Source organism: Mandrillus leucophaeus, unplaced genomic scaffold, assembly GCF_000951045.1.
Source record: "Mandrillus leucophaeus isolate KB7577 unplaced genomic scaffold, Mleu.le_1.0 Scaffold199, whole genome shotgun sequence".
NCBI lineage: Eukaryota > Metazoa > Chordata > Mammalia > Primates > Cercopithecidae > Mandrillus > Mandrillus leucophaeus.
Genome location: NW_012102020.1, coordinates 1,287,718 through 1,300,581, shown reverse-complemented (window position 1 = coordinate 1,300,581; position 12,864 = coordinate 1,287,718). Strand labels below are relative to the sequence as shown.

General features: G+C 47.3%; 1 pseudogene; it reads left to right on the top strand.

Annotated features, from left to right (window-relative positions):
* The window catches only part of LOC105538794, a 28,852-nt pseudogene that overhangs the window by 2,938 nt on the left and 13,050 nt on the right, over window positions 1-12,864 (top strand).

Below are 12,864 nucleotides of genomic sequence, written 5' to 3'. Positions count from 1 at the left end.
TAATTTAAGTTATATATTTTTATATATTTAATTTAATTTATAATTAAATTACATATATTAGGGCTTGGTGCAGTGGCTCATGCCCATAATCTGAGCACTTTGGGAGGCTGAGGAGGGTGGATCACTTGGGGTCAGGAGTTCGAAACCAGCCTGGCCAACATGGAGAAACCCCGTCTCTACCAAAAAATACAAAAATTAGCTGGACATGGTGGCTTGTGCCTGTAATCCCAGCTACTCTGGAGGCTGAGGCAGGAGAATAGCTTGAACCTGGAGGCAGAGGTTGCAGGGAGCTGAGATCGAGCCATCGCACGCCAGCCTTGGTGGCAAGAGCAAGACTGTCTCAAGAAAAAAAATCCATGTATTTTAATGTATTTTTTTAACCACTTTTGAGAGTTAAATAGCGATTTTTCCTCTGTGTGTGTGTGTGTGTGTGTATTCTCATAGTGAATTGTCTAGAGAGTTAAATAGCGATTTTTCCTGTGTGCATGTGTGTACGTGTGTACGTGTGTGCGTATGTGGATGTGTGTGTGAGCGTGCATGTGTGGGTGCACGTGTGTGTGCATGTGTATGCACGTGTGTGTGCATGTGTATGCACACGTGTGTGCATGTGTGTGCGTGTGCATCCATGTGCGTGGGTGTGGGTGCATGTACGTGCGTGTGCACGTCTGTGTGTGTGTGTGCACGCATGTCTGTGTGCATGTGTGCGTGTGTGCATGTGTGCATGTCTGTGCATGTTCATGTGCATGTGTGCGTGTGTACATGTATGCATGTGCGTGCCTGCATGTGTCTGCGTGTGTGCGTGTGCATGCATGTGTGAGCGTGTGCAGGTGTGTGTCGGCGTGTGTGCATGTGCGTGTGTGTGTGTGGGTGTACGTGTGTGTGTGCATGCGTGTGTGAGTCCATGTGTGCATGTTCATGTGCATTTGTGCGTGTGTACGTGTGCATGCCTGCGTGTGTGCATGTGTGTGTGCGTGTGCATGCGTGTGTGAATATGTGCACGTGCATGTTGGCGTGTGTGCATCTGCGTGTGTTCACGTGCATATGTGTGTGTTTCTGAGTGTCCATGTGTGTGCATGTGTGTGTGTGCACCTGTTGTTTTTCTGTATCCTCTCCTTTTAAAATGTTAAAAAAACAGGCCAGGTGCGGTGGCTCACGCCTGTAATCCCAGCACTTTGGGAGGCCGAGGCAGGCAGATCACCAGGTCAGGAAATCGAGAACATCCTGGCTAACATGGTGAAACCCCATTTCTGCTAAAAGAACAAAAAACTAGCCGGGCAAGGTGGCGGGCGCCTGTAGTCCCAGCTACTCGGGAGGCTGAGGCAGGAGAATGGCGTGAACCCGGGAGGTGGAGCTTGCAGTGAGCTGAGATCCGGCCACTGCACTCCAGCCTGGGCGACAGAGCGAGACTCCGTCTCAAAAAAACAACCAACCAACCAAAAACGTAGTGGGTTTGGAGGCTGACCTGGGGAAGACTACTCGAGCCCAGGAGTTCAAGGTTACAATGAGCGAAGATGGCGGCACTGTGCTCCAGCCTGGGGAACAGAGCCAGACCCTGTCTCAAAAAAAAAAAAAAAAAAAAAAAAAAAGACAAAACAACAACAACAAACAGACAGAAAAACCAAGGGTGCGCCTGTGCACGGAGTCTCTGGCAAGCCTTTCCACGCACCCGGCGTCACTGGGCGGCACCCGAGCGGGGTGGTCTGCTTGGCACGGGAGGCAGTCACGATGCCGATCAATAAATTTTTAAAAATCATTTTATAGTTCAGTAGTTTAAAAATCATTCCATGGGGCCGGGCACGGTGGCTCACGCCTGTAATCCCAGCGCTCTGGGAGGCCGAGGTGAGTGGATCATATGAGGTCAGGAGCTGGAGACCATCCTGGCCAACATGGCAAAACCCTGTCTCTGCTAAAAATACAAAATTAGCCAGTAGTGGTGGCACATGCCCGTAATCCCAGCTACTCGGGAGGCTGAGGCAGGAGGTTTGCTTAGAACCCAGGAGGCTGACGTTGGAGTGAGCTGAGATCGTGCCACTGCACTCCAGCCTGGGCAACCCAGCAAGACTGTGTCTCAGAAAAAATATACATTAAAAATAAAGCTAGAATTAATGAAGATCTGAAGGATGCTTTGCTTCATCAATTTCAGAAAGAAATAGTAGACCTGAAAAAGCAGCTCAGAGAAGGGTAAGAAACATCAGGCTCTGATGTCAGGGGGTCAGAGGGGGATGACAATGAAGAGGGTGAGGTTGGAGAAGATGAAGAGAAAAGGAAAAAAAAGAAAGGGGAAAAATAAAGTCTCCCCAGAGAAGGCTGAAACGCCGGCGGAGCGGATGCAGAGAGAAAGCACTGGAAACAAAGCTTGACGTGGAAGAAGAAACAAGGCCGCAGCGAAATTACAGAAACAGGCATCTTTGCCAGAACATTCTCTGCCCTGGAGAAGAAGGTAATTGTTGGTGGTGTTGGTTTGTGGGCCAAAGCCAAGGAACAAGAGAAACTTCTCGAAGAACCTAACACGGAACTGGAAGAAAGGAGGAAGAGAGCAGAGCGACTTTGCAGAGAACTTGAGGAGAAAAGGTAAGAACGCCTGGAAATGGAAGAAAAATACACCAGTTTGCAAGAGGAACCAGAGGGAAAGACCAAGACGTTAAAGAAAGTGTGGGCCAGGCGCGGTGGCTCACGCCTGTCATCCCGGCACTTTGGGAGGCCGAGGCAGGCGGATCACAAGGTCAGGAGACAGAGATCATCCTGGCCAACATGGTGAAACCCTGTCTCTACCAAAAATAACAAAATTAGCTGAGCATGATGGTGCCCACCTGTAGTCCCAGCTACTCCGGAGGCTGAGGCAGAACTGCTTGAACCAGGGAGTCAGAGCTTGCAGTGAGCACACCACTGCATTCTTGCCTGGCGACAGGGCAAGAATCCACTTCAAAAAAAAAAAAAAGAAAAGAAAAAGAAAAGAAAATTTGGACTATTCTGATGGCTGCAAACAGAAATGGCTGATGTCCAGCGAGAGCACCAGAAAGAAACTGAAGGCCTCCTGAAGAACACTTGGCAGCTCAGCCGGGAGCTTCGACTTCGGATGCCTGTTATTGATAACATCATACCTTGGGATTATCAGGAAATGATAGAAAACTGTGTGCCTCGGAATAAAGACACAGGAGAATGGCAGCTAAAACGTGTCGCCCACACAGGAAATAACACGAGGAGGCAAATCCAGTACCTGATTAAAAGGAGAAAGATCCCTTTGAAGTGGGCCTTTCTCCCGTGTATCTCGCCCAGGCCTAGGGGCGTCTGCATCTGGCTTTGATGAAACCGGGAAAGGTCGCGAGATTCAAACGGGAAAGCAAGGCCGAGGACTGGGAGGAGAACGCGTTCTGCGGAGACTGAAACTATAGTTGACTTTTTACGTTCGTGTTACAGACTTAAAGTCACAAGAAAAATCAGTGATATTCTCACGCCTGGACCAAATCTTTAATTGCAACAGTGAAGACTTCTCTATCATGTTAATTCACGGAAGCTGTAAGTCACGGAGTAAGACTGGAAATAATAATTTGCCTGACAGCTTTTAGTCTCTATATACTAATATGACATATTAAAATGGTGCTACTGGTGATTGTTCAAATTGTCCGAATACGACTCTTCCATTGCCCCGTACGGGGAAGTTGGGCGGCAGTTCAGACTGCAAAGTTGCATCTGTGCTATACATCAGTTTAGATGTGTGTCTATTAGCTATTTACCCAGCTACTGTATATTCAGATAACTAGAGCTTCAAAATAGAAAACGAAAACTGTGTCCTATTTTGCACATAGAAAGTAGCAGATCAGGCCAGACGCGGTGGCTCACGCCTGTGATCCCAGCACTTTAGGAGGCCGAGGTGGGCGGATTGCCTGAACTCAGGAGTTCGAGACCAGCCTGGACAACACGGGGAAACCCCATTTCATTTCATAGTAAAGTAAGTTGTAATAGACGGAATTGTCTGTCCTCTTGTTGGCCGCTTACAAAATTTTACACTTTTTTGAAAGTTGTGTTACTCCTAAATCACTTACTATATGTTTTGTGGGTTTTTTAATTATGTAATCAGCCCTGAAACACATTGGCTGTAAATGTTTTGAGACTTCATAAGTTAGTATTTGTTTATTTAATTTATTTATTTAGTCAGTTATTTTTGACACCCCGTCTCGCTCTGTCACCTAGGCTGGAATGCAGTGGTACGACCACAGCTTATTGCAGCCTCGACTTCCCAGGCTCCAGCGACCCTCCCACCTCAGCCTCTCGAGTAGCTGGGACCACAGACGTGCGCCACCACACCTGGTTAATTTTTGTATTTTTGGTAGAGATAGAGTTTCACCATGTTGCCCAGGCTGGTCTCGAACCCCTGAGCTCAAGTGATCCACCCTCCTCGGCCTCCTAAAGTGCTGGGATTACAGGTATGAGCCAGGGCACCTGGCCAATATTTATTAAATTAATATTATTTCAATATATTTGGTTAAATTCTAGTTTAAATTACAAAAAGCTGTGTATAGAGGGGGCAAGTGAAGATGGAACACTGGTGAGGTGATGGTAAAAAGGTATCCATAAATTTAAAGTGCATTCCATAAGTGAAGTTCTGTGTATAATGAGCATTTTCTAGGTAATTAGAATTGTATTTCACTGGCAACATTTTCTTTGTGGTGTGTGAGATAGTTAGAAGCTTATAACTTAACTCTGTGGGGGCATTGTTAGGTACTGCGCGGACTTGAGGTGAACATGTGTCTTGTAAAAACTTTGTACCAGCAGAATATTTTGGTAATTGTAAAATGTTTTGGATGATGCACATTTAACTCTGTTAGTAATTACTCTACAGAAATCTTAATTTGCCAGTAGAAAAAAAAATCAATGTTTCTTTTTAAAAATTCATGTTTCTGTAACACAGGAACAGAAAACCAAACACCGCATGTTCTCACTCATAAGTGGGAGTTGAACAATGAGAACATATGGACACGGGGAGGGGCACATCACACACCGGGGCCTGTCGGTGGGTGGGGGGAAGGGGAGGGAGAGCATTAGGACAAACACCTAATGCATGTGGGGCTTAAAACCTACATGACAGGTCAATGGGTGCAGCAAAACCACCATGGCACATGGATACCTATGTAACAAACTGCATGTCCTGCACATGTATCCCAGAACTTAAACTAAAAACAAAACAAAACAAAGTTCATGTTTCTAGCCTTTAACAATTCAGTTAATAGGAAAGGGATAACTTTTGAATTAAGCTTTAAAACATTATGGAAAATTTTTTAACGAAGAAGTATTGTATTATTTTGCTGCAAAACTGTTGCTTCACTGTATAAAAGTAGCAGCAGCAAATGCAGCGTATTGCAAAATTAAGATAGTGTTGTTCTTTTTTTTTTTTTTTTTTTTTTTTTTTGTTTGAGACAGAGTCTCACTCTGTCGCCCAGGCTGGAGTGCAGTGGTCGGATCTCAGCTCACTGCAAGCTCCGCCTCCCAGGTTCACGCCATTCTCCTGCCTCAGCCTCCCGAGTAGCTGGGACTACAGGCGCCCGCCACCTCGCCCGGCTAGTTTTTTGTATTTTTTAGTAGAGACGGGGTTTCACTGTGTTAGCCAGGATGGTCTCGATCTCCTGGCCTCGTGATCCGCCCGTCTTGGCCTCCCAAAGTGCTGGGATTACAGGCTTGAGCCACCGCGCCCAGCCGATAGTCTGACCCTGTACAAGCCACGAAAACGTCTTCACTCCCAGCTGTTTCCAACGGAACAATCACTGGGTATTTCAGCCCAATCCAGGATGGATATATGCGAGCTACAATGTAACATAAGGCTTAAGAATAACAAGGTTATCTTTGAATTATGTAATTTTTATAACCAGTTTTTACCATGGATAATACCGTGAATTCTGAATACTAGAGCCTAGTGTAAAAATCATAGGGTATTGTGAGAAAGACGTGTATTATGTTTCTCTATAATCATTAGAAAGTTGAAGGCATTCTCCTTCACTGGCAGTGTTAAGAATAGTTTCTTTTTCCCGTGGGTCATGCTAAAAGTTGCTATTCTAAGTCCTCCATCCACCACTAATTTAAGACAGCCCTGCTGGGTTGTGTTATTTCAGACTCGTTTATTTAGTTTTCACCCCTCAATCGATTGTACGTATTTCTCATGCGCTTCTTCACTCCTAAGTTCATCTAGTTCTGAAGGGTTAGTCGGTGCCATCTTGATCAGCCAACCGTCTTCATAACACGAGTTGTTGACAAGTCCTGACTTTTCTGCAAGAGCTTCATTAATTTCAGTTACTTCTCCTGGTAAAAGATAAGAGAGTCCATCAGCAGCCTTCACACTTTCCAAAGCACCAGACTCATCCTGTGTGTTCAGTGTTGCCCCAGCTTCAGGCAGACGACAGTAAACCACGTCTCTCAATGCTGCCTGTGCAAAACTGCTGATCCCCTGTTCCGACACCATGTTCTGTCTTTAGCCATTCATGTTTCTCTGTGAATTTACACATGGAGAGCAGAGCGGGTCCTGTGTGCAGCGTCCAGACGGCGCCTGCCTACAGCTGCCAGGGCCTCGGCGGGCACAGCCTGCAGGCTCAACACCACTCACTGTGCCATGTTCGCAGGGCACATTGTGGAAATTTAAGCCAGTATGTTACGTATTTTTTCTATCCCATCCTACCACAATAACAAAAATAAATCTATAAAAAGTCAAAATAAAAAGTCAATCTAGGCCGGGTGTAGTGGCTCACGCTTGTAATCCCAGCACTTTGGGAGTCTGAGGCAGCAAATCACAAGGTCAGGAGTTTGAGACCAGCCTGGCCAGCATGGTGAAACCCCATCTCTACTAAAAAAAAATACAAAAAACTAGCTGGGCGTAGTGGCGAGTGCCTGTCATCCCAGCTACTTGGGAGGCTGAGGCAGGAGAATGGCGTGAACCTGGGAGGTGGAGGTTGCAGTGAACCGAGATTGTGCCACTGCACTCCAGCCTGGGCGACAGAGCGAGACTCTGTTTCAAAAAAAAAAAAAAAAAAAAGTCAATCTATAAGAAGCATAAGAAGTCAATGAAGAAGAATGAAGAAGTTCTTAAAGCAGGGTCACTATAGCAGTATATTTTTAAAGCATTATGTTAAAATCAGTGATGCCAGATGGACATTAAATGTCCACCTTTTGAAATACCAAACTTTGATAGTCAAGCCAGGCCTGAATAGCCATAAGAAAGTATGGGACGCTGGTGTTTGAGCTACGTCGTCAGTTCCAGTCATAGCAGTTCTGTGGTTTCCTCACAATGACTATGTCTTCGTCCACGAATGAAATATTTCGTAACTTCAGTGCTGATGTGGTGAAAGGGTAGAGAGGAACACACTCGCTCATTACTTGAAGCAAATTTGAGGGGCGCACATATAGGAACAGGATTTAAAATGAGGGGCGCACATATAGAAACAGGTTTTTGAATGGGGGGCACACGTATAGGAACAGGTTTTTGAATGAGGGGCGCACGTACAGGAACAGGTTTTTGAATGGGGGCTCACGTACAGGAACAGGTTTTTGAATGAGGGGCGCACGTACAGGAACAGGTTTTTGAATGAGGGGCGCACATATAGAAACAGGTTTTTGAATGAGGGGCGCACATATAGAAACAGGTTTTTGAATGAGGGGCGCACGAATAGGAACAGGTTTTTGAATGAGGGGCGCACATATAGAAACAGGTTTTTGAATGAGGGGCGCACATATAGAAACAGGTTTTTGAATGAGGGGCACACGTATAGGCCCAGGTTTTTGAATGAGGGGCACACGAATAGGAACAGGTTTCTGAATGAGGGGCGCACGTACAGGAACAGGTTTTTGAATGAGGGGCACACATATAGGAACAGGTTTCTGAATGAGGGGCACACGTATAGGAACAGGTTTTTGAATGAGGGGCGCACGTACAGGAACAGGTTTTTGAATGGGGGCTCACGTACAGGAACAGGTTTTTGAATGAGGGGCGCAGGTACAGGAACAGGTGTTTGAATGAGGGGCACACGTACAGGAACAGGTTTCTGAATGGGTATTCTCTTTTCCCTTTAATTTAAAAGGTAATATTTACTTATTAAAACGAGCCTTGGTAGAGTTACTGGTTTATAGTATGTTCTTTAAGAATCCTTATATTACATATACCAATAGTTAGGGTGTTAAAATATAATCGTATTCTCTGTTTGTGTTTAGATTATTGTAAAGTAGAAATGTAGTAAGGCGAGGAGGTTGCGTAACATACTTGCCCCATGAATGGAATTCATTCCATATGCTATTTCATTTACTTTCTGGAGAAAGGGGAATTTTTTTGCAGCAATAATTTAAGGTGACTTCGTGGTAGTGGGTGGTGCTACTTCATCTGTAACATATTCTGAAAACCATGATTCTGGTTTGGGCTTTTTTTCTTTTTTTTTGCTTTGCTTCTGTTTCTTTTTAGTCTGTTTTTAATATCTTTCCCCTTCACTCTAATCTCAAGGAAAGTTCTCTTTCCTACAGGGCTGTGAATTAAGGAATGGGTAGAGTTTACGTTTAAGTAAGCCAGTGTCTGCTCAATTTCCTAACGTACACATTTGGCTTTTTTAAAATTATTCTTTGTTCTTAAAAATACTAGGAGAGGCCTGGCGCAGTGGCTCATGCCTGTCATCCCAGCACTTTGTGAGGCCAAGGTGGGTGGATCACCTGAGGTCGGGAGTTCAAGACCAGCCTGACCAACATGATGAAACCCCGTTTCTACTACAATTACAAAATTAGCCACGCATGGTGGTTCATGCCTGTAATCCCAGCTACTTGGGAGGCTGAGACAGGAGAATCACTTGAACCCGGGAGGCAGAGGCTGCAGTGAGCCGAGATCGCGCCATTGCACTCCAGCCTGGGCAACAAGAGCGAAACTCCATCTCAACAAAAACAAAAACAAAAAACCTAGAAGAATGGAAGAAAACATAGGTTCTTTCTTTCTTCTTTCTTTCTCTTTCTTCCTTCTTTCCTCTTTCTTTCTTCTCTCTCCTTCCTTCCTTCCTTCCTCCCTCCCTCCTTCCCTCCCTCTTTCTCTCTCTCTTTCTCTCTTTCTTTCTTTCTTTTTCTCACTTTGTCATCCAGGCTGGAGTGCAGTGGTGCGATCCCTGCTCACCGCAGCTTCAACCTCCTGAGGTTCAAGCAATCCTCCTGCCTCAGTCCCCCAAGCAGCTGGGACTACAGACACACACCACCACATCAGGCCAATTTTTGTATTTTTTGTAGAGATGGGTTTTTACCATGTTGCCCAGGCTGGAAAAACATAGATTTTCTAGTGCCCTTAAACTTATGCTGTAATCTAACTAATTTAAATAATTAGTAACTTCAGTAGTATTACTACAACACTGTCTACTGGCCAAAATCACAAAGTGAGTAGTAAGTCAGTTGCATCAATTTCAAAAGCCATGCTTTCATTGTACTTTATGTATAAATTGTATTTGCTCAAGTTGTACATATTGATATTGTATGTATATATGCAGCATGGTTAAATAAGAATAAAAATGTTTTACCCAAAAAAAAAAAAAAAAAAAAAAAAAGAAATGGAAATAGCAGTAATCCTGGGCCAGAGGAGAGCACTGGATCTCAATCTAGAATGAAGGCCCTCCTGTGGGCACCCTGGCCTGTGAGGGAGCAGGGCCCAGGGTAGGGCACCCCGGAGGTCTGGCCGTGCAGATCAATTACGGAAGCTGTGGACAGTGGAGAACAGTTTTGCTTTGTTATTTTGTTTTGCTTTGGCGAATGTAACTAGGACAAAAATTGTCTTCCCTTCCCTAGCCAGCTGTGGGACTGACTTTGCCTGTGTTACCAACCACTCCTCAAGAAATGAGAAAAGTGATCACTCTTCTGAGGTGGGAGGTCTCTGGAGCTGACTAACTTTTCAGTTTAGCTCTTCAAGACCCACAGGCTTCCTGCAAACCTTGGTGGTGGCCTCCAGTGGAATATGAAGTGACCAGCAAAGTCCCATGCCGGGGGCTGGTGTGTGTTTTCGAAGGAGGACTCGTATTAGAAGCTGAAGGCAGCTCACATCACAGTTTGTTTGCAGGGATTTTGTTGCATCTTTCAGTAAAATTAGCAAAGATGTGACACTGGTTATAGAGATGTCTGCTGAGGCTGGAAAAATAGCCAGTGGGTGACTCTGCCTCGCCAGTGAGGCTGTGGGACTAGACCTCCCAGGCTAGGCTGCAACTAAACTGTAGAATCTAATGATGGAGAGTGGCACAAAAATCCTTAAGCAGTTTTAGATCAAAACATCTTCCCACTGGACGAGTATAATTGTCCCTACCAAGATCACCAATATCAGACAAGGGGGCCGGGCGCGGTGGCCCATGAGTGCTTATGGTGTGCCTGCTACTTGCCAGGCTGTGGGTACGGGAGATAAACCTGCTCTCTGTCCTCATGGAGCTTCCTGTCTAGTGGGAAATCTTTCCCCATCCGTCTGGTGTCCACTGCCTCTGCCTGCCCACTTCCGACCCTTGCCCTCTTCATCCCCTGCCCTGGGCCTCGCTCCTCTCTTGGCACCTATGGGCAGTGAAAGAGGTTGCCCAGGTTGTCAGCCACACCCCTTTGGGCTTGGTTTCCATTTCGGAGTGTGGCCTGGTCTCTGCTCTCCCCGGTAAGGTTTCCGTGCATTAGTCACTCGGCTTGCGGAACATGGGTCAGCAGAGACGATGGGGTCACCAGGAGGACAGGGCGAAGTCCGGGCTGCAGAGCAAGGACTTGCCCCAGGGTTTGGCAGCCTCTGGGCCACTCTGGGATGACCACGGCCAAGCCTGTCCTGGGGGGAAAAGAAGGCACAGGCCGCTGACGGGTCTAGCTGGGACTGGCGCTAGGTGCGGGGCCCCACTGGGGACACGCCTGATCTGCCCACACACCTGGAGGAGAGCAGTCCCTGCCGTGCTGGGCTGGCCAGCACTGCCCTGTTTCTCCCTTCCAGCCTGTTGCAAACCCAGGCACTTCCTGCTTGGTGCCTCGCTTCAGGCCTGGGTCTTGCTCCCTGGGACCACGGAGGGGCTTCCTCCCTGATCACCCCCGCCCCAGATGCCCCACCTTCGGTTCGCCCCACGCCGACCACCACAAAACCCTTGCAGGAGCCTCCTCTGCAGGTTCCTGCTCCCAGGAGCAGCCCTGTACAGCGCCTCCCCCACCTCCAAGCCAGACCAGGCCACACCCTCCCCGGTGTTTCTCCTGCTCATCCATGGACAATGCTACAGGCCACTGAGTTGGCCCCCACACCTTCCTGGGGGTGGGGGTATCTTTATGAAAATGGAGGGGAAATAGAGATGCTCTCAGAATAAGAGTGCACCAGAGTCGTGAGGCCACCAACAATGGCAAAAGAAAGGTGTGCTGGTTTTGTGGCTGTGCCTTTCCAAGGGCCATTTTCTTTCACCCTCTCCCCTCCTCCATGGCTCCTAAAGTCTTCTCGCCTGCTCCAGGAAGAGGAAAATTGGACAAAGCCAAGGTCCTGGGGGGATGGAAGGGCCTCCAGGACCCCGTGGATGTGGAGGAGGGAGGGAAGGGCTGGGGTAGAGCAGAAAGAATCCCCAGTGTCCCCATCCTGGGGGAGGCAGCTCTGAACATGTGAATATGTGATGGATTTACAAGAAAGATTTCCATCCGGGATAGACTGTATCTACACTCTTTCAGATAACATGGGACTGGTTCAGGAGTCCTAATGTTACAAGGAAGGGGTTCCGATCTAGACCCCAAGAGAGGGTTCTTGGCTCTTGCGCAAGAAAGAATTCAGATTGAGTCCGTAAAGTGAAAGCAAGTTTATTTTTTCATTTGTTTATGTGTTTTTATTTTGAGGCAGAGTCGCTCTGTCGCCCAGGCTGGAGTGCAGTGGCACAATCTCAGCTCACTGCAACCTCCCCCTCCCAGGTTCAAGCCATTCTCCTGTCTCAGCCTCCCGAGTAGTTGGGATTACAGGCGCCGCCACCACACCCAGCTAATATTTGTATTTTTAGTAGACGGGGTTTCACCATGTTGGCCAGGCTGGTTTCGAGCTCTTGACCTCGTGATCTGCCCGCCTCGGCCTGCCAAAGTGCTGAGATTACAGGCATGAGCCACTATGCCCGTCCTAAAAGCAAGTTTATTAAGAAAGTAGAGGAATAAAAGAATAGCTATTCCATAGATGCAGCAGTGAGGGCTGCTTTGCCCGTTTTTATGTTTATCTCTTGATGATATGCTAAACAAGCGGTGGATTATCCATGCCTCCCCTTACTAGACCATATAGGTTGCCATGGCATTTGGAAACTGTCATGGTGCTGGTGGGCGTGTAGCAGTGAGGACGCCCAGAGGTCACTCTCGTGGCCATCTTGGTTTTGGTGGGATAGAACCGGTTTCTTTACTGCAACCTGTTTTATCAGCAAGGTCTTTATGACCTGTATCTTGTGCCAACCTCCTGTCTCATCCTGTGGCGTAGAATGCCTAACCATCTGGGAATGCAGCCCAGTAGGTTTTGGCCTCATGTTACCCAGCTCCCATTCACGATGCAGTTGCTCTGGTTCACACGCCTCTAACACTAGTAACAACAGCTAAGGATCGTCACGTCTCTACCACATGCTAAGCCCTTATCATTGTGACCACTCTTTGTGGCAGATGCTTTTGATGTCTATGATACAGAAGAGAAAACCGAGGCTCGAGAAGGGTGAGAAAGCTGTTGGCGTTCCTACACCCAGGCAGCAGTGGGGTTTGCCCAGGTGGTCTTGACTAAAGCCCACGCTCCCCGCCACGACACTGGTGAGGTGGCCACGGGGAGGAAGGGACCTCCCATCACTCTGAGGCCCAGCTGCAGCCCTGGGAAGCCCTGAGCGTGCGGTGCGCTGAGGCTGGGCCTCCCGGGGCAGCCCCAGGCAG